This window comes from Leuresthes tenuis, unplaced genomic scaffold (genome assembly GCF_036924035.1).
Source record: "Leuresthes tenuis unplaced genomic scaffold, fLeuTen1.0.hap1 SCAF_1, whole genome shotgun sequence".
Lineage (NCBI taxonomy): Eukaryota > Metazoa > Chordata > Actinopteri > Atheriniformes > Atherinopsidae > Leuresthes > Leuresthes tenuis.
In genome coordinates this window covers 21,413,878-21,436,639 of record NW_027325355.1, presented here as the reverse complement: position 1 = coordinate 21,436,639, position 22,762 = coordinate 21,413,878, and the positions used below count along the sequence as shown (strand labels likewise).

At 39.3% G+C, this 22,762-nt stretch overlaps 1 protein-coding gene and 1 long non-coding RNA gene across 3 annotated transcripts in view; one reads left to right on the top strand and one right to left on the bottom strand.

Annotated features, from left to right (window-relative positions):
* The window catches only part of LOC140272433 (interleukin-1 receptor accessory protein-like 1), a 237,750-nt gene that overhangs the window by 35,941 nt on the left and 179,047 nt on the right, over positions 1-22,762 (top strand). The gene's annotated exons all lie outside the window — the stretch shown is intronic.
* LOC140272883 (uncharacterized) overlaps positions 1-22,762 on the bottom strand; it is an 858,120-nt gene that overhangs the window by 770,655 nt on the left and 64,703 nt on the right. The window lies entirely within an intron of this gene.

Below are 22,762 nucleotides of genomic sequence, written 5' to 3'. Positions count from 1 at the left end.
TTTTGATTGTGTTTTAAATGGCAACAATGCAGTCGAGCATGTGGCTCGCACAGAGGTTGCAGAAATGTGTTTGCATGACAAAAAGGAAGAACAACTTTTCTTATTTGAACATTTATCAATGAAATGGGGATTTGGTGGATTTCCTTTCTGGAGATTTCAGTCTCGCCTGCCTCTTCTGTGCATCTAAACTGATGCATCAGTTTCTATACAATATACTATAAAAACATCATCATGACTCTGGCTAAAAAAGATTTGTGCCAAATTGTCACAGTTTTTGAGATGAAGTGGAACTGTAGCAACTTTTTTCCCTCAGTCACCTTGCAAGATCTATCAGTTTGTCATAATGTCACGACTGTGAGAGATAAAAATGTATTAACAGCATGCCTGAACTCTTGTTGCTGCTTTTTTTCTCTCAACAAAAGCCCCGTTTTGAAAGTGGGAGAGGTTGTCAAAACCATTTCAGTGTCACCATAAGTGTCTGATGTCGGTGTTTGTAAATGAGGCAGGGAGCAGGGACCTCTGTGCAACCTGTATCGTGGGGAATCCTCATGGGTATTCCTAAAACATTGCATCTCTAGTGTTTGTAACATTTCTACTCTGCAGTACAGTTTTCTGCTACAATTCAAGCTATTAAGATTTTAAGACATGCAGTCGCTGCATGTCACTCACACCTGCATTTGGAGGACTGTCACGAATGTGAGAATAAACTGCAGTATAATGGTGCTGCAGCACAAAATCTTTGAGCACAGCACTGTTTGATTCACTCGTAATGGGTGGTTCTGATGACCTGCACCCTGAGGTCTCCTCCTATGCAAATGAGAGCGTTGTGTTTGTGCTGTGCAAATACAGGGTAATAAAATAATGCAGGGAAAGACGGGGGAGAAGCTCTGTTCACTCTATGGCTCCCTTGCCCCAGAGTGCTCGGTGAATTATTTATGAAAGTGCTGACAGAAGAGGAGCAGGTTCAACAAGGCGCGTTTCTCTGGGGGGCAACACCAGCCAACAGTCAGGTGGAGCTTGGTTTGTCTTGCGGCCCCTGGATTATAATGATGGTCCACTGGTCTCGTTATGCGAGTGTACAGTGTAGCTTTTCTCCTGTGTCAGCTGAAAAGAGCGGTTGCGTGCAAATCTTTATTTTCTGCTGTTTGTCTACTCCCCCAATTTTTTCCTCTTATCCGACTCATTCTGATGCTTCCACTCTTAGTTTACTTGCTTTGAATTTCTCCTTTCCACTCACCTTTACCTTCCTCATTTTGAAATTTCCCAGCTTGTTTTTATGCCCCCTCATTCACCATGTCTATATCTGAATTGCTCTCATCTCTGTCCGCCTACGCCCCACTTCTTTCTCATATGTCTCTGTCAGTTTCGTGCAGCACACTCCTAATACTATCACCAGTGATTGACAGCACGTTAAACATAATGTAAATCATTCTTCTGGACCTACATTAGCTAATTAGAAGTCTTACTAATTATGTTCTTACACTAAGAAAGAAAGAGAGAGAGCCAGGTCAGCCAAGAGGTCTGGACAGTGATCCAGTATTTAAGTTTAATCAACTTAGCTTTGTTTCAAAAGTTCTAACATTTTAATGACATGTGATTTCAGAAAATGTTCAGTAATTCTAGCAAATATACCTATAAACTAATGAATTTTGCAAAATTGATTGCGAATTACATACATGTATGAAAAAGTACTTGACAATTGAACTGTCCATAATCAGGTGCCTCATTTGAACATTGCTTCTCCTCTCTGTGTGACTGGAGTATTGTGGATGTTCACAGTGACAGGTTTGGTGGTGCAGTGGTAAGTGAGATTAGCCTGTGAACCCTAAGGAGCCACCCACAGGCTTGGACCAGCAGGGAATGGATGTGTTTGCTGCTGATAAAACATAAAACACATCAATAAAACTTTCATCCTTCAAATACCCTTTTTCACTATAACCAACACGAGCTGTCCAAAAAGAGCCGAATAAAGTCTGCAGCAGCAACCAGAAGCTTACAGATGGTTTGTTTTCCCTGAATATAACATGAATCCTCTCTACATCAAACAACCAAATTAAACCTTTTTTTTTTTTTTGTTCCAGTAACATAGTTGTTAATGACAATGAAACGTTTAATGTCTCTGAAACCAGAGAAAAGCCTTATTAGTTCAGTAGATGCTGAACCACACATGTCAATTCCATCATTAGGATAAACCTGTGCTTATATTCCATTATGTTCCATTCCAGCTTGTTGGTAAAGGACATGAGCCAATGCAAAACAAGTTGAGAATTATTTAGTCTCTTAGTTCGTCAGTCTTATCTTAAAACAGTGACATATGACATTATGTGCAGTATTTTGACTGATTTCTTGCTCATACTTTATTTTTAGAAAACAAGCTTTTATTCCTCTTGTGTTGTCACAGCCAATCTTTGAGTGTTATCTTAATGTACATCTTTGCTATGAAGAGGAATTACAATTTACATCTTGCAGGCCTCTGACACCAAACAGCGCTGTGTCCTTCATAACTGTGACGCTCCTCTTAATTAAATTTTGTATCGACCTCGCTAAACTGATACCGCTGCAGTGACAGTCCTGTTAAAATTATTGCTCCCTGTGCTCACAGCACAGACTGAGGTATTGTAAAATTTTAGTGTTTTAATGACTCACTCTGTCTTTTTGTGCAACCCCTACCCTACCATAGGATTTCTTATTGTCCTTGCCTGCCCTTGTTGTACACAAGTGCATGTATATATGTACACACACACAGTGCTGTAAGTAAATTTCCTTCAAAGAGTGTCTTGATCTCTGAGACTCTCTCAAACCCATTTTTTTCTTCAAAAAGATCCCATTTTAATACCAAGGAGACAACTGTATCATATGAAATGTTAAAAAACAGTAAGCATCACAAATAAAAGTAAAAATCACTAAACATGTTCAGCCACGCTCATCTCTTGCCTCCCTGATGCATTGCTCCTCGGGGCTACGGCATAATCTGACAGCACCTTCGCTTATAGGTCCTCTCACTGTCAGTCTCGCCTCTCCAGAGGATGGACACATCAGGGGTCTGCAACAGGAATCTCTGCTTCCACCAATGCCCCCCTGGGGCTCACTTGTCAACAGGAGCAGCACCTCCAATGTTTAACCTCAAGGGAGCAGAGATGGACATAGAGTAGTAGGAAAAAAACGTTCTGTACTGTGTAGTCATTTTCATTATCTACATTCTGCTTTACGTGAAGTACTTTAATTCAGCTGTAGATTTTTACAAAATATCAACACTGTAGAACAGGAAAGCTGAGTTACATCCATTTACTATTTTTTGATAAACTCGAGAGTCTGATTTAAGGGGATACTATTATGAGTTGAATTAAAACAGGTGAAAGAAAACTTTTTGACAGGTTTTTGGCAAGTGGGTTAGCTAGAAGGCTGGAATGAACTCTGCAATAAAGATTTTGTTGGATGTTTGATTCTATGAGTAACGAAAGCATTTGTCATCTTGAAGGGTTATTTGGTTGACAAATTTAGTTATTTTTTTCAGTAAGTCAGACTAACTAGCTTTGATGATGCTTTGATCCACAATGTTTCATCTGCACTTTGAAGTGGCTTCAACCTTTATAGCTCATGACCCTTAGAAATTAGCTGACATCTTACAATGTGCCCTTGCTCTTCTCCTGCTGAGTTTGCATGTGATTACTAACTGTAAGCTTTTCTGTGAGCTCTTCTTTGCAAATTGATTAATTTGAACCTTGTTGCACTGTGAAAACGATAAAGACTAAAGAATTTTTCTGTTACTTTTTTTGCGTGTGTGTGAATTTTAGAATCACCAGCCTCATAATTGCATACTTGATTTTGGCATCATGCATAATCATTTGAGGAATTAACCTGAACCTAGTTTGGTTAGCATTCAGCCTCTTTGGAGACTTAATCTGTCAGAGCTGTTTTCTTGGTTGGGGCTAAATGGGCTGCTTGTACATACAGAAAACACATTTTTGAATCCTGCCTGCTGTTCTTTCTTATCAGGAGTGTTTGGTACAAGCTCTCCTAGAGCTCTGTTTTCATGGAAGCAAAGTCTTGCCCCTCATATCCCCACTATATTCGTCTCTGAAACCAGAGACGAATATAGAAATTAAAGTCACGACTCGGGTATGAACTGCTTCATTCAGCATTACAGCCCACATTCCCAACTGATAACAAAGAATTGTTCGCCTGTATCACATTTCTACCATTGTGGCCACATCTTGCTCCCTGCAGTGCATTTTCACAGCATACATCTATTATTTCTGCATTATTCCACTGCAATCAGATATGGCACATGCCTACCAAAAATCCCCAACTTTAACCTTGTGAAAAAGCTTATAGATTGAACTATCTCAGCAGTTCCCAGCTTCTCTAAGCTGACAGAATGTCTTCATAGCAGTTTAGGGCTCCTCTGTGCTCATGGATCTGTGCGTCATCCGAGTTTGACAGGCGAGTGCTCAGGCGCCTGCACGTGTGCACAGCAACACACATACACAAACGTGCATTCTGATGAGAAGCAGGGGGCCAATTATGGGTTACTGTGAGAGAATGGCTTTAGGGAAGTTACCATTCCCCCAGGCAGACTATGATGCACCCGACACTCTGTCCACTGACAGAGATAGAAACCTTATGATACCTCAGAATGGAAAACAAAAGAACAATGGAAACCTAAAAGCTGTAGAGGAGGATATGTTGGCAGTGTTTTCTCAGCAGACTGTAATCAGATTGTATTGAACTGTGCTTCACTGTTTACTTGCCCACTCACTGACTTTATTGAGCTAAAAATTAGCTCATATTTTATAATGACAAGCTCATCTCCCAAGCTAGAATTAGGGTCATGTATGACTGGACAAAACTTGGTCTGAACTTGGAAGTAAAAAATAATTCCAGGCAAAAAGTAACACTCTAATTGATGTTGTGACTATTTTTTATGAAGGAATTGTTTAAAACACTTAACAAAAAGGTGTCTCTGGCTCCATATGTATCCAAATTTATTGATCAAGGTTTTGGCCCCAAGTCTGTTCTCAAGATGAGTGCAAGATTCTACCACATCTCATATCTGTAATATCTGATGCGGTTACTCATATGCTGACAGGATAGAACCAGCAAGTGTTTTATTTTGTTTGAACTGTTTCATATCTTGCATTGGGGAGATGTCAGCTTTCCGCATGTTTGAAATCTATGCTCATGTATTTGTTTGACTTGCACTTTGATGTGCCACTTGTTGGCCTCAAATCATGTTGGCTTGTTGACTGCCCTGCTTTTAAGTCTTAATGGCTGGCTCAGAAGAGCAGTTTTTATTTCTTTGCTTTAAGACGCCTCACCTCAGCAGCTTGAACGAAAATTGAGTGGCACAAGTGGAATTAAAGGCAAGCTTAATACGGGCTCCCAGAGAGCCCGCACAGTGGCTTTATTTGAAAGTATTACTACAATATAAAATAGGATATTCTTTAAAGAGGCCTCACAGCATATCAAATGTACACAAATATCCATAATTTTCTCTACTGATTTAATTTTACCTGTGTTTTAGATAAACTGCTTTATCGGGTTACTACATTTATTTTAACAAGAAGTTGTTGTTCTTCTTATATAATGCCAAGACATGTGAGGTGACAACAAGTCACCCAAAATCCCATCCACCCCCTGCTTAATTATCTGAACATGCCAGAGAAAATGAATTACCCTCCTCTTCAACATAAATAAAATAGCTTTGCTGGTTTTTTGGCTTCAAGTTTTGGAATTATGAATAGCATGTACTCATGTTTTGCCTGAACGGAGTCCAGAAAAGATGAAGAGCTATCTTTGGGTTTAGATTATTTAAAAGTTTTGATTAAAGAGATTAAGTTTTGTAACATTTCATAGAAGAAAAGTAATTTAGAGTGGACAAGCTCAGGCAACAGGTAATGTCATAACTATTTGTAATCATAGTTGTGTAATTGTACTGCACTAAAACATATTTAAATGTATTTAAAACTCCTGCTGTGCTAGCAATTGACAGCTGTAAGATTTTCAGCTTAGAATAGAAGTGCAGACATTTCTTTCTCCTCAACAACTATTAGTCATCAGGTATAGTGCAAATGGTCTCAAATGGCCTCACAAGCCCAGAATGCAAAGTTGCTCCTCCTCCACTTTCCTATCACTGCTGCTCTGCCCGCTCACACATTAAACAGGTCCCACAGCTTAACACAGAAATCAACAGAACTAGAAGAACTTTTCCTTCTAACATCCAAAGATGTTGTCAACATTGTTAGAAGGAAAAGTTAACAGGAGATGCACGTCAATTAAAGGAGGTTACAGTTCTATGTAAGGCTGCAAAAACCTGGATAAGGGATGACATGCCTCAGTATTTTTTGCTAACATCACAGCTGTTCATATTCGATCTGTTATTTGTCATTCAATTTGGATTTAAACTCAAAAGGATTGTTTTAAATGCAGTACAAATCAAAAGACAATTATTGAGTACCCTAAATTATGTAAGGATATCATTGTGCATGGATATGACTCATTGCATGAACAACTCCAATAATCCCCACAAAGAGAAAGATAACATTTGGCATTTCTGCATTATGGAAAGCCAGTGAATCAGGAAAAAGAGGCAACATTTTCCGGAAAATATGACAGCTGCCGATGAAATAAACGGAATCTGAATGAAAGAAAAAAGCGTTTTCTATATTTTTGAAGAATCTAACATAGTACGCTTTGTGTACATTTGTTAAGTTGTATGTTTAAAACTCAGAACTTGTTTCTTAGTGACAGATAGGCCTTTTCCAAACACACAAAGAGCTGTGTATGTGGGCATAGGGGTGCCTGACATCTCTAGCACCCCCTGTTCCCTCATCTGCTGCTGCTGGCATGAAGTCTCCTGTCACCAAGGCCACTCGGATCCTAAAGACAGGGCTCGTATTTGTTCTTTTCTAAACCAATCGCAGCCAGGGTTCGAACTTTGCCTCCCATAGTGAAATTCTATTCTGGATATCTTTGTTTATGTCTTTCCTGTCCACAAACTTATCCATGTTTTCTAGTTTGTTCCATCTGGCCTTGTTGGTGACTCCTTCCTTCATGCGCTCATGCTTTTACTGAGACTGCATGCCGAGTCCTTTTATGCTCCTGCAGCTTAAACATTATTTATACAAATATGTGTCTGTAAATTTGTCAATGCTATACTTTACTAATCTGTTTTGATTCAGTGATCCCCTCAAGTCTGGTTAATAAACCAGCCTTCTTGAATGGTTCTCGAGAGCCACTGTGGATGGCAGCTCAAATTCAAAGCAAGAATGTTTTCATTATGTCAGCACATTTAGCTTTTTTTGGAATTGGAGATTTTGAAAAAGTTATCCATATATACATCAGTTTTTCATGCCTTTACATCTCCACCAAATTTAATTAAATTCTGCTTGATAGTTTTAATGTAATTCTGCTGTCAGATGGACAAAGACTACACACCTATCTGCTTTTGCTCCACCTTTCAGGGCAAGTGAAAGTTGTACTTCCCTGTACTAGATTTCCAGAGAGATACATATTCGGGAGCCTAATAACCCTTTATTTTTCTGAAAATTGATTAAAAAAAAATAAATGAATAAATAAAACTGAATGACGTATGAATGATTAACTTGAGGCTTTAAGCAACCACTGGCATTGCTACAAGGTTATTATAATGTATTTAATGACAACTGAAAGAACACTAAAATATTGAATAAAATTCTTTGGCTTGATTTGTTAGTTTTGTTGTTTTCCATTATTGTGGCTACCATAACAAGCTATACACAGCTTTTTGCATAGTTAAATGTATCTCAGCTTCCTGGCCTGTTGTAGTAGGTCTGCCACAATTAAAAAGGGAGCGAACGTCTTCGTCAGAAGAACGGTATTTGGCGGGGTATCGGGAAGATTTTGGCCCGTACACGCGACCACCAGCGTGTTAATAATGTCCTCATTGTTTAATATTCCTGCTACGAGATTCCGAGTGGACTGACTTATTGTCATTAAATTTTTGCTGTAGTAGCCATACGTTACACAAGATGGCGTATATCAAGATGTAATGTGTATATCTATAGATATACACATTACATGGGAATGCATGTTGTGTTGAAGAAGACACTCAGCTCTTTTTTTGTACAGTGTTTGGATGAGTCTTGAGGTGTTAAAAGTAACATGGGGAAGTGTTTGAAATGTGCCCTCGTGACCTTTTGAGCTGGACTGAAGCAGGCAGAACATGGAAAACACTCAGTGGCTCGACATGAGGTTAACTCGATTATAGCTATAGTTGGGTTATGCTCCTTATCTGAGCAAGGGTAATTATCCTTGGATATATGGCGGTGAATGAATCGAATCACTGGCACAAAGCATGTCATACCCCAGTACGATAGGTGGCGCTGTACCCATTTTAACTCTCGCTAATAGAGCCACTTCTGGTTGACGTCTTCACCACCAACAACAACATTTAAGAAAGATGGCAAACGAAGAGCAAGATGAAGCTACGTCCCTCTACATTTCGTTTATGATGAGAATGGTTATGGCACAAACACGATGCACAACGGCGCATTCTCCATCGCGTTGTTTATTTCTTTCCCACGGCGGCGACAACAACAGTAATATCGTCTCCTTCGACTTCCGGTTGACGATCCCAGGAAAAAATCTTGAGCATGCGTAGAACGCTCAATCTGATCCACTGCCGTCTACATGCACATTCAGTGTACATTTGGATCGATTCCCACTCTTGCCAAAGATTGGTGAAACTGACAGCTGACAGTCCACCTTCTCGCCACGGCCGAGGTGCCATTGAGCAAGGCATCATACTGTGGTGCTGTGAATGGCTGCTTACCGCTCCAGTGTATGGCATCTGTCTCCATGAGTGTGTGTCCCTGTGCAAGTGGGTTCAACAGGTGCCAACCTGGATGGATTAAAAGCGGAGGAGAAATTTTGTGTAATTCACAGTGTGTACATGACAATAAAATCTAATCTTAATCTTAATATGTGAAATGTTTGTTCTAAAATATGCACATCAAACCACAGTTTCTTAACTGTTCCCATTCACAGGTTCGTCCTTGCAGCAGCAGTCAGATTGACAATATGCAGTACCGATTTAAAGCAACTCACTCTGCTTTCTCTACAAGATTGTTTGTGCAGTTTGGCTCGGCCGGGGAATTGTTGCACCAACAGGGCTTTTAGCTAACTCAGCAGCATCTTCCAGACACACATACGAAACTCCTTTCCACTCCCATCTTCAGACTTTGGCTTGACTTTCACTTTCTGATTTGATTATGCTCTTCCCCACTCTGTTTTTTTGTTCTTGATGCGGTCTTGTCTGGTTAATTTGCTTTGGTTTGTTACCCAAAATTCAGCTTTTTTTTTTCTAATGAGGCGTGTCTATAATGCCCAGTTAAACATGTTCTGTCTTTTCTTACCCTGTTTCTTCTTTCTTTATATATTTATTTACTGTACATATATATGTGTGCATACCAGAGGCATAGAACCTTAAGGGTTCTATGCAGTATCTTAGCTGATCCTAAAACTGTGCTTTTCTGGACAGATTTCAGATGTTGTTCCTGGGATTTGCGGTTTATGACTGGGCACAGACCAAATTTAAATTGAAATGTGTATCCTATATCTAGACTGGTTTACACCTCTCTCAAAAGTTTCTCATCTATCTTGATATCTCTCTTTCTACCACCTGAATAAAAATAGACTAAGCAGAATGTCTTAAATAAACATAGCTCTGGCATCTAAAGGATAGGAGGCCAGGTTTTGATATGGCCTCTCTAATACTGCAACAAATACCCAAGCTCATTGACAAATTGATTTCACAGGATTAACTGAATAATGAAAATGTGAGACTCTTGTCTTTTTGAACTGAAACCCGTTGTTCTCACTGGTGACAATTGACCCAAGGTTTACTCCATTGTCTGACAATAACCCTGTAAAAATTGAGGCCAAACTTCCTCTCGAACAAAACCGACCAGGTTAGACTCAGACTGAACCTATCTTTGATGAATTAAACTGAATTTAATCCACAGGTAAGAGCCACAGTGTGGAATAAAAGAAACATTGGGGAGACACCAGATTGTGATGTTAAAGGGTCCTTGTTACCTCTTGGTTGGACTGGCATTTCTTCGACATTATCTACATAAATTAAGATGATTTATTCTACAGTCTTTCATGATTTGGTTTATTCTCAACAAAAGCTTTTTATATTTTATTTATGCACATGTATCATACACTCCCCTCTCACAAGAATATGTTTTTGCAACATCAGTATAGGAATTGAGGCACAAATAATGGGTTGTTGAGCTGTTTGTGAGACGGAGATAGTCTTGCACTGGCTTTGGGGAGGGCATCCTGCTGGGTGGATTGGTTCCAGTCTGCTTGAAAACCAATATAAACTTTTAGGGCAGTGATAGGCTAATGCAAAGGGAAGTGTATATGTGCTTAAAAGAGTGGCGTTTTTAAATCCCCTGTACTGAAGACACAGTCCGCAAGCAAGAACTGAAAGGAACTCTACACATTCCTCATTCTACTGCATATCGACTTCCACAACACTAGAAGCTGGGCATTTAGCCTCAGTTGCACCAGTGGGCATCACTGAAAGGTTGTAGTGGTCGTGCAAACATTCCTCTCTCTGCAGCAGCTCTGCCAGACTGTCACTGTGAATGAAAGTGGGTTGTTAGTCAACCTGTCAGCTTAGATAAACTTTAGATAATTACAGAGCAGTGTCACTCTAATTTTCTTACAGCCTAGTAGTTTATTAGCTGTGCTAATGCATTTTGTGCTGGTAAGCTATTCTGACAAATGGAGGAAAAGCTTTGAAACGACACTGATAATATAGTCTATTTTAAGTCAAAGATTCAAGTAAGATGGGTTTGAAGAACTCTGATGCAGAAAATGTGATGGTTATTAGGTTTTCATACACATGACTTGGAGAATTCTTTTTTTAAAGGAGAGATTTCACAATCATCACATAAGTAACAAAGATTGTTTTGTCTATTTGATGGACCAAAACTGCCTTGAACATAAGAGCAACAAACATGACATTTTAATTCAAATACTTGATGAATAGTTTTGTTCAGCTTTTACTTAAAGGAACCTTTTGAAATTGTGTGAAAAATGGCTCTGATTTATAAGAAGGGTAGTACATGTGCGTAGTACAATAAATCTGGGAGACGAGGTTGTTCATGAATGGTGCTTCAACATCGGCGATGAAGGCTCGTCATTAGTGTTGGATTTCAAAGTTACGTTTATTCACATAACATGTCATGCATAGTGCCAGATCATAGTGCTTAGCACACGAGATGGTAAATGGAAAAATAACACTTCAGGAACAGTTCATGTCCATTAGAATTACAAAGTACAAAAACAGATATAAGATGGGACATATATAAACATGGTTACCTCAGGGGCATATTAAAGTTCCAGGGGAAATGGTTTCCAGCAGTGGTCAACATATTGGCTAAAAGCCATTTCACCTTCATGCTAGAGAGAAAACGGTATCCCGTACAGTCTGTATGCAGAAGGTTGTAGAGAAAAGCCAAAGTAAAAAATAAATAAAAAATTATTTTTAAAAAATCCCCTTATGAAGCAGGATTATACAAGTGATGTTAACCAGATCACAGCCACACGCTAAGCTATCTTGAAAGGTTTAGAACTTTGTTTGTGGCCAAGGCACAGAGACTTGGACCAGTCAGTATCCTTTACTGGCATGTTTATGGTGTAATGAGAGTCATCAATGGTTGCCTCTTCAGAATATTACTTAGATTCTGCTATAAGATCAGTTATATGAACACTGGGTAATATGTCTTCATTAAAACAAGAGCAACTCAGAAAACTTGTATTAAGGAAAAAGATCTCTCTACTGACCTGCTTCAGCCAGAATTTGCATTTCCAACCGCCATTAAAGGCAGTACAGTACCTGCCCTTTTCCACTATTCATGGGTGGCTTTGCAGATAATTGTGTGTATTGGACCATCCTGCACGTTGGGTTCTGAAAATGGGCCCCTTGGTTTAATTTCATCAAATGTCATGGTTATGTGCCCAGTAGTTGGTCTAAAAGGCAGGACTGTTGGATTGTGATGTTTAGAGAGCTCCTTTGCATGGTTGGTTAGCTTAAGAAATGTGGCTAGATTTGAATAGCAATTTGAATTAAATAGGCTTTTATCATTTTCAAAAGTAAAAATCATGGGGAAAATTGAACAATGAAAGAAGTTGAGAAAATGGGAAAAAAACACAAGGAAAAAAACATTTACTGAACTTCAGCAAAAGCGGTATTTTAATGCAAGTTTACTTTGACATGTAGCTTGGCTACACTACCATCCATCGAGCCTGCTGTCAATCCAAAGAATGGAGTGAGACTCAGAGACAAACTCACATTAGCCATGTTTTTACCACACAAAGAGCACAAGTTGCAGAAGGTCAAGACAGTAAGTGGCCTGATGAAAGTGTCACTCTAGGGAAATTTCATCCATGCGTTGGTGGAGGGTCAAAAATGTCGGCTGGCAAATTCATCCTGATAACCTTAACTCGTAGATAATGTGTGAGGAGGCAGGGAGATTAGGAGGGAAGGAGAGTTGACTTGAAATGCAGAGAATCATACATCTTCCCTTTGATCACAGATAAAGATGTGGGTGGATTTGTTGTCTTCACCAGCTTGCCTTTGGAAGTGTGTCATGTCATTTGCCGCATGTCTCCCTCTCTTGACAATCACTGCTCAGGCGGTCTCATCTCTCTGCATTGTTATCTTCCTTTATGAATAAAATGGATGAGGCTGGCTTTAAAAAGAGTGACATTGTAACAACTCTCCATGTTTTTTTGTAATGTTGACCTTCTTTACAAATTTGGGATCCCTTTGTCAAGGGCCTGACTGGTCCTTCAGGATGCTGAGTGTGCTTGGCCTTTATCCAAAGTCTTTCTACACTAACAAAGGGGGCAGTCAAAGGCTACTCTTGTGATTAATTCCTCACAACTGTAGCTGGAGGTAAAGCAAGTGGTCACCAACCCCAATGACAAATCCTGTTGTTAGTGAAAGTTGAGGGCTTCATAGTCAGACAAGTTATAATGAGCCACATGGTTTCTCCTGATGCCTGAACAATTTTTGCCATTTATTTGCAGACACTTCGCTGTGGGCTTATGGTTTCAACATGCAGGCAGTTGTAGCAATTACCAAGGGACACAGGTGGACGTACAAATTGTCAGGAGGTATTGCGGTTGTGAAATTCAATAAAATTGTAGGAGCATGTTTTTACATTGACTTGAGTTTCCCATCATTTCAGTGCATGTAATCATTTGGGAACCATTTAAAGACTAGACTAATTGTACAGCTGCTGGGTGAAAAGAAATGCCTGTATTTATCTTAAGTCAACACACTCATGGTTTTCAACTTCATATGTGCAAATAAAAGGGTTTAAAATGTCAGCCATACCTTTATTTCATTCCCAGGGTTTTGTTTTTTTGCTCTCCCATACATTCTGCTTTTAAGATTTGGTCCTTCACAGTATGCAGACTTTTCTTACTCTGCTGCTGTGCTGTTTTAAGCAAGAACCTGAGCTAAGTAAACAGATTTAATGTGTACCTTGTTAACACTTCCCTCTGTTTGAGTGATTATTTTATGTAAGAGAAGAAGGCAAATCTTTGCAGTGCTACATGCTTTAGGCTCACAGAAAGAAAGAGGGTGAGGACTGTAACCATTTCGATCATATTAGATTCCATTATAGTTTGTCTGATGGGGCACTTATGGCCAGAAGCTGCAATTAAACTCTAAATAAAATATTCTTTTCCAGCCTCTCTGTGTGCAGTGGGAGGAATCCAAATTCTTTTAGTAATGCCTCATTTAGGATCCACAGTTTTCCCATTTGGGTACTTGGACTAATTTAGGACTATGACACCCATCCTCTAGCTGCTGTCTTCAGCAGTAAAACCCACAGTGTGTCAGATTTCTGGTCCCATTTAAGGTCGGACAATGGCCAGTGTGTGTTTGTGTGCACACAGCTTTATAGAGTAGCTTATTCTTTGTGAGCTTGCCTGCCTCCTTGTCTTTTCACACATCAGCAGTGTTGTGTAGACAAATAGGTGTATTAAGCAAAGACACCAGCTTGATTAGACGGATCCATGCAGAGGAGTGATCAATGCTCAGTTTGATGCTACCTGACCTGAAGAGTTCATCACTCTGGCTGACCTTTCCCTCACTTCCACAAGTCACACTCCTCCCTTGTTGATTCTCATCAAGCCTTCATTTTGTTACATCTATCCACAGCAAATGGCTGAACAGATTAGTTAGCTCAGCTCAAGAGAGCATTGCTTAAACGAACAACTACATAATCACTTCTTATGCCGCTTGTGATGGAGAAATTCATTTAGTCAAACTTCTTTAATGTTGATGTGCTTTTGTCTTGTCTGCTAAGGACTTCATAATCAAATTAATCATTACAAGTGTCACTTTTTGTAAAACACATAATTTGAATATTTTTCATTAGCTCTTAGAATTTTATCTATTTATCAACCACCCTCTTTCTTCTCTGATAACCCTGACATTTTGAAGTCCACAAACATACTGTATCCCATGTTGCTATCATTAACTTTGTCCATCTTGTATCTGCGTTTCTCGCCTGCCATTATTTGCAATCAGAGCTTCAGCTGAATTTAAATGTCAAGAGCTTCCCCCTTAAAGCCCAGCCCAGCATGTGCTTGAATAAAGCTGTGCCAGTGGACCAATCTGGAGTTTTCATAGCAATTTTCCTCTTAATGACCAAAATTGCGGTCTGGAGGTAAAATGTAAATGTGTGATTGGAGTCTCTAAGAGGTTGTTCAATGATATAGTCGACTAACTATCTGATGAGTTTGGTAAATAATGATAGTTGGATGCTTGGTAAAATATTTAGCAAAAGAAACAAATGCTAAAACTCTGCCCTTTCGTGCTGCAGTAATACAAAATGAGTGCACATCCTCTCAGTGAACTTATGAACTTTTGAATGAACATTTTTGTCCTCTAGCACATTGGTTTTAAAGTGACTGCCGCACAAACAACTTTCTCTTGAATACTGTAGTTGCATGAGCTTCGACATTTATTCAACCCTCTTTTAAAAAAAAAAAAAAAAAAAAAAAAAAATTTAAAAACTTAAAAAAAGCAACAAAGACTACTCTGTTCACTTTAGAGTAAGTTCAGAAGGTTAACAAAATTAAGAGAGTGAGCAAAATTATATTGATTGAATTAATTTTTTTAAATATGCATATATTGTTACTATCATAATTGTTTGAAATCGCACTAAGGTCAGTGTTGGGCAAAGATTGTTGTAATGAGTTTATGTCCAATGATGACTTCCTCATTAGCTCTTAGAACAGATTTGGATCGGCACGGGGTTGGTGTTGCAGTGTAGATAAGTTGCACTCTGTTAAGAAAAATTAAAATCAAGATGATTCTTATGGTCCATACTAGAAAAAGGCACGAGTTAGAAATAGTTACAATGAAAAATACCAATAAGATGTAATTGACCAGTGATGGGATTATTTTTCTCTTAAAATAGAGGCCAACAGAACTGGTTGGTTGTCTTATCTAACTGGTGCTTATCCTTAGATCACAGTGACATCAGACCTCTGTAGTGAACTACAATTTGCATGCCGCCCCACTTGCATCCCAAACTATCACATCACACATGCTACTCCCCCAACATACACTCACTGTTACAGCAAGCACTCATTTCCCCGCTGTGTTGCCTGCTCTCCCATCCAAACCCACGAGTGGTCCGGGCTCATGCTTTTCATCGCCTCAACTCTTTTTTTTTTTTTTTTTTTTTGTTCAGCAGCAAAGCAGAGGTGAATCCTCTGCTGCCAGGAAACAGGATAAAACAATGGAGTCAGTGAGACATAGCGAGGCTAATGGATTCACCGCCACCCCTTCCCCACCTTCGCTTATCATGCACAAAAGTATTCATCGAGTCTTGATGGCGCCAGCCATGCATGACACTGATTTGTTTAAATGGCCCAGAAGGAAAGAAGAATCTTTCACACACCTGCAGAGTTGGCAAAAAACAATTCAGCAGAGGTATATTGAATCAGCATTTTCTATCTCAAGATGGTGCAAATGTTTGCTTATCATTTTAATGTGTCCTGTTGTGGCTCTGATGTGGTTTAGCTTTATTTTTGACAGTGATGATTATATCCAGTGCACCATCCTTTACTCTCACACATGGACTCCTTTTATCCTACAGAAAGCAGCACTACTGGCAAGCAAAGGGCTGTTTAATGGCTGAGATTTTTTGTTTACTTCACAAAATATAATTTAATGACCAAGCAGAACTTTTTTCAGCAAGTATCCTCTTTTTTTGGTACCAATAACCTGAGTTTACAGAGTTTTTAAGTTGTGTTCTGAATCAGCTCTTATTTGAATTATGGATCAGGGCCAAGATAAATGCTGAAATCGAATTGCAAATTCATACTTTACTAAGAATACTAGGCCAAAAATATGTAAGTTGGTGTACTACTGTGTTTTTTTCAACTTCACTGCTACCAGGCAGTGTGTTATTGTTGTTAACAACCTTTATTTAGGGCTTTATTAATAATTAATGGTTTCACTATCCTCTCTGTTTGAAAATTGCATATCGGGCCAGCATACACCGGCAGAACTGCTTCAGTGCACCTCTGCATTCCTTCCACAGCCTCTGGAAATGTTCTGGATAGATTGAACACCATTCCTCCAAATTATATTTCTTCAATTTTATGATTTGGTGGGAGCAGAGGAGAACGCTAGTGTTCAAGTGAATTGAAACCTGACAACTAAAATGCCCATTTTTTACGATTCACATCACATACTTAGAAAGTCATCTATGGATGGGGGCATTGTGATCCTTGAAGAGATGGTCAAACTGTGCGAGCAAAATGTCCCGACCCACTAGAACTGAGCAACCAGGTCCCCTCAAGTTTTTCCTTATATTTTTCACCTGTATGTAGCTGAAGGGAAAATTTTTTTGACCCTGTTTTTCACCCTTTTCAAGCTCCACTGGCTAAAGTACCAGTTTTTACAGCACTTTAAGTTTTTATGGACTTTCACATGCCTAACCTAGCATGTGTCGTTTGTAATGGAGAAGTGTAGGGTGGTTTTTACAGCTCCAGGAAAAGGCCCAGTGTATCCGCATTCATACGAACATGTCTGCTGTATTCAAAAGGAGTTTGGGCTGCTTTTATACAGTGTGAATAAATCGCTTTTGTTTCCCTTGAGAGAATTATAAATGGACATGTTATTTAATTTGCCTTGCTTTTGTTGTATTAAGTGACTTAAAATACTCTAAGGCTGTCAAGGCAATGTTACAATTTGCCACTTATATCAAAAACTAATATGTTGAATATTCCATATTGTGTAGTTAAGCAGCAAAATGTGCTTTACTGAGCGAATTTCAGCTCACGTGGGATTGTGTGTAAATTGGTTTGATACAGGTGCTGTGCGGCCTGTGCGGTTCCTTGCTTTGCTTTGATGACACTAAGATTAAATGGTTGCTCTTGGCTGAAATTCAAAGCATTGCAGTTTGGAAATGCATTTTTTCCACGCCTGCTGTGTATGGCACACTTTTCTGTTTTTGGCTAAAGTACAGTATGCCATTTGTTTCCCTGAAATAGGAGCCACGCAATGTAGTAATCTGAGAAAAGTACAAGAATAATTTAGGTGATTGTCTATAAAACATTTGGCTTTCAAACTATGACTATGATGAAATGTGTGATTTTTTTTCAATTTTAATTTCAGGGTCTTTAAATGCAATTTCATTACAGTAAGCATTTTTTTCAAATAATTTTAGTCACTGTAACCTACTTGCCAACACTGACAATTGTAGAGCAGCTCAGCATTACAATTATCTTAAATATAAAGACACAAAAACTAGAGATGATTGTTTGTAGAATATTAACAGCCTCAACATCTGCGTGTCTGTTGCTGATCAACCACATCAAACGCAATTTGTGATGTGTACTACAGAGCATTTAGGTGGAAAGGACTAAACTTCTTTATAGGTCTGATGTTTATACTAAAAAAAATAAAGCTGAGAGTTAGACGACAGCCTGTGCAATTAAAACGATAGTTGGAATAAGTTGTCACCTCACACGAGCACCACGTTGTTCTGAAATTCCTCAGTGGTTATCTGATTAAGAGTACATTTTTCAAAATGACATGAGGTCCACTTTCCACAGGTACCTTCCCAAAAAAGAGGTTGTTCCTGCTATGTTATTGCTTTGGATTTCAGTTTCAGGATATGATCAAAATTCCCCCTGATCATTTCTACCGGTTGAACAGTAAAACTCCTGTAGATAGCTCCCTCGAGGACCTCCAGGGGCCAAGGGTGTAATCATAACCTTATTGTTTTGGTGAGCACTCAAAGCTCCTGGCGTTAGGTGATGATTTTAACTCTGTGTCCATTAAAAGAAAACTTTTTTTCCTGACTCAGCCTAATGAATCTTTTGTAAATAAAGCTTATTTATTCATTACAGTCCATATCTTATTGTCGTTAGCATTGTGGATTCGGGCATCTGATCATTTGATCCTTTTTCTTCCAGTTAGAATATCCATTCCTTCAATATCAATATATATAAATCATCCCAGATATTCATTAAACCAAGTGGCATAAAAGGAGCTACAATGCTGTAAAATTAATAATGATAAATGAAATAGACAGTTGGTATATTGGAAATTCACTTATGACTACTCCTAATACTAGAATGAATTGGCTATATCTTCCAGAGTGCAGCAACTTGAATGTGTGGTTCAAAGCAGAGGATTACAGTGTGGTTTCTGAGTACCATTCCCCTGTGCAGCATCCCAACCTCTCTGGTGCATTAAAACTCACAAGAGTGGAACAAATGGCACAGTTTTCACAATCATTCCAAATTAATGAGTCTCTCCTGCAAAGAAATGTAAATTTCCTAACACCACATTGCTTCCTAAAACAGTACTGAGGGAGGGGAAATTTCTTTCAGCCATTTTAGATGCAGACTCAACATGCCTTACTCTGGTATTCCCCAGTCTCACTGAATGCTTCCCCTCATAATGAAAGCCTTATTAGCTGTCGGGTGTCAGAGCATCGGGTTAGTATGTGGAAAATCTGCATACTTTGGTAGGCATGCCTTACTGCAGTGCAGAGAAACAGTACAACTTCCTGTTTGTTACACTTTGATATCATTGCATAGTTATGTGGGTCATCTGGTCTCCCGAAAGAGCACCAGAAAGGTCAAATGTGTTTGAGACGAGAAGCAGAACCACATGGGATGACAAATGTTTTGACATTTGTGTTGTTCTAATTGCTGCTGGTAATCCTGCAATTAGCATAAGCACTTGAAACAATGTAAGGCTTATTGTTTGGGTGGCTGTGTGATAGCTCAGGGGTTACTGTGTTTTGTCCAACTTAACAAATTATTCAGGATGGTTGCACTCAATACAAATACGCTTTTTTTTGGGTATTTTTTTGCACCTTTGCTGTTCATTTGGGATGCTTTGGACTCCTGATATCCTTCACAGAGGAGCTCTGACTAGTCTGGGGGAAGCAGATGACTTTGGTTCTGAACTTTTTAGAGGCCGGCCAGCTAGAGCTCCATGCATTCATTTTCCATTTATTACGGAGAATACTGCTGTGTCAGTGTGTTCCTGCATCTGTGAGAGATGAATCTGTTGTGTGATTGGAGCCCAGTGCCGCTGTTGACTCCATGTCGGGCATCCAGATCTCCACGGGACTTGGCCTGCACCCCAGAGATGCATGATGGGTGAGACAGAGATGTTTGATGTAAACTGTCACATGGCTCTACTGGTGTCTACCACATAATGCGCCACCATTCGAGAAGAAAGGAGAGCAACCCCCCTTGCCAGCCAGGGTTGCTTTTTTTCGTGTACTGATTAACCTTGAGCTGCTGTCCACAGTGGAAACGCAGCTGGTTTGTTCTCCTGTAAGTAATGATGAACCCACCTTGCAAGAAGAGCCCCTGACATGAAAACCAGCATGCTTTTGTGTAGTTAAAAAGCACCGCATGAGGATATCGTCAGTCTGGCTGTGATGCTTTGACCTTTTTTTGGCACACTGAAACAAGCAGACACGAGGAGCAGAAAATGATACAAGCATGAAGGCAACAGGAAAACGTGTCATTGGCATTTGTCCATTAGGCAACAAATCGGCACAGAACACAGGATGGATCAGGGATGCAGGATTTGTGGCCCTGCATGACACTCTGTAATCCGGCGCCTTCACTGATTTCCTCACCTGTTCATTAGCAGAAGACAGAGGCTTGTCACCTTTTACCATGGCTGCCTTGCCATACATGTCTCATTCTTATGAGTCTGTATAGTGAAAGCAAGATGCAACAAATTTTCTGTACTTTTCTGATATGTCGATGCATTTGCACATATGGCAGCAACTGTGACAGAACAATGTGGTGTTGCCATCCATTTCTCTGCTCTTGCTATAATAAATTTACATGAGTCAGTTATAAGCAAGTCCTTCACCTTGGAACCTTTTTCAAAATTTTTATTAATTTCTGATCATTTCTAATTAACACTATAGATGCAGGTCTTATTTGCTGACCAACGTCCACACTGGACCACATTTGAAGAAACAAGTCTTCAGTCTAACCAAGAGAAAGAAAAACGTGAATTTATAAAAACTGAGAAACGTGAAACTGTAAGGAGTTTGAAAGATGGATGACTGAAACAAAGACTTGAGACTTATTTTCTGTCTGCCTCTGTTTTTCTGTCTTCATTTTGTTTGACTCAATCAAATAATTTGGCTACAGTAAATAACATTTTACATGCCTATTCACAGTCCTTCACTGCTTAATAGATGAGCAATGACAGATTCGACTGCTTGACATTATGGAAGAGAGTTTTAAACAGTGAGAAGGAAAGGAGGGAGAAGGAGACACTCTGGTCGATTAATAATTCATGCTCTGCAGATGATCTGTGAATAGCAGTGGTAAACAGGCTTTTATAGCTTTTAAATCAGCTGCATTACGCGCCTGCAAAAAAAAAAGGAGAAATGACCAATGACTCCATTGTTGGTGCAATTTCGATGCAACTTGTGGCTCGCAGATAAAATGAGTGGACTCATGAATGAGAAGCATGATTTTGTAATATTTGTTTGGAATGCCTTTCATATCTGTTGACGAGGGGAAAAATGTAAGTGCTCCAGTAGGCAGCCGAATCCTTTCCTGCTTCCACAATAGCTCTGCTTTGATGATTGATGATGTGGAAATAGGGCCGTGGCATGACAGGCATCAATTTAATGCTAATTGTATTGTTTTTTCATGAGGAAACTTTCATCTGAGAAGTAATATGTGGAAGAAATGAGTTTGCGCTGTGCAACGCTGTACACATTATGTAGATGTAGTTGTGATTTCCTTTGTCCTGTACAGTAATTCAGGATTCAACATCCTGGCTGTCAAAGTGGCACAGAAGGCTGTTTTGTACTTTATTATTGTAATATTTTTTTTGCCTTCCCCCCTTTCTAAGTTATTTTTAATCTTCGGTTGCAGCCCCCACAAACCATATATCTCCTCCCCCTTTTCTCTGCTTCTTCTTCTTCTCTCCATAATAAGAACATGCAAAGTGTGAATTTTTTATCATGTTATATAAGAAGCCCCAGCACCCCCAGAGACCCATGTCCTGGTTCTGGTGCGTTCAAAACAAGCACACGAGAGGAAGAGAGCGGAGAAAAGAAAGAGGGGGAACGAAAGTTAAGAGAGTAGATAGAGGACGAGAGAAGAAAAGGATAGGAAAAGAGAAAGAGGATTGCGGAAGAAAAAGAGCACGTTGGAGGAAAAGGGTGAAAAATAAGAGGAGCAGGCAAAGAGGAGAGGATTAAATGAAAGCAGGGAGAGAATGCATGCGGTAGAGGAGCCTGTGGGGGGAGATCTTCCCATTAAGAGGCACAGTGCTCAGCGCTCTGATCTCAGAGTTGTGTTGTGATGCCAGACAAGAATACTCTAGGGCGACAACCAGTGCCACCAGAGAAACAGCTCCTCAGCGACTGATATGCAAATACTGCGCATAGCTATAGCAAGTAGAGAGGAGAGGAGGATTGAAGGAACGGGGAGGGGAATTTAGGGAGGAGGGGATGAGAAAGGAGACGATAAGCCAGGATCCCTAAAATGACTTTGTATGAAAAACAACAAAACAAATCTAAAAGTGTGAATGGCAAGCCTATCAAACTATACACAATACCTTGTTTAAGGTAATATGCAAATATAGTGTTATCATAATGTGTGAAACATGTATTGGCTAAGAACTACGTCTTGATTTTTAGGACATTTCAGTTAAAGTTGAATTTGTCCAGGGTTTTCATCATGCAATTAGTTGCTATTGAATAAAAATAGCACTTTTTTACGAGCCATTCCTCTCTCTGCTTTAGTTTGGACCACGAAAAATCCCTTTCAGGAATTAACGTTAATGGCTGGTGTTTGCCGAATATGGTTTATTCCTGTGTGCCACTGAGCTCCATTGTTGCCTGAAAACTAATGAATGCACATCATTGATGTGTGTCAGTATATGTTCTTTCATTATAGAAACATACAGACGCTGCATTTTTTATTTTTTTTTATCCAATCCCCCTAACATTTTCCAATGCTCTAAATATGAAGTAGAGCTCCAAATATATATTAATCACTAAGATGAAAGAAGTCCCCAGAGAGATTATTTGAAGCGTCATCTATCCAGGATTTCATAAAACTCAACCTTTGAAAATGTGTTTCTTACAACTGAACTGAAACAAATATGTGAGCCATTTATTTAGATGTACATCTTTAGTAGACACAGGAAGAAGTGTGCTTG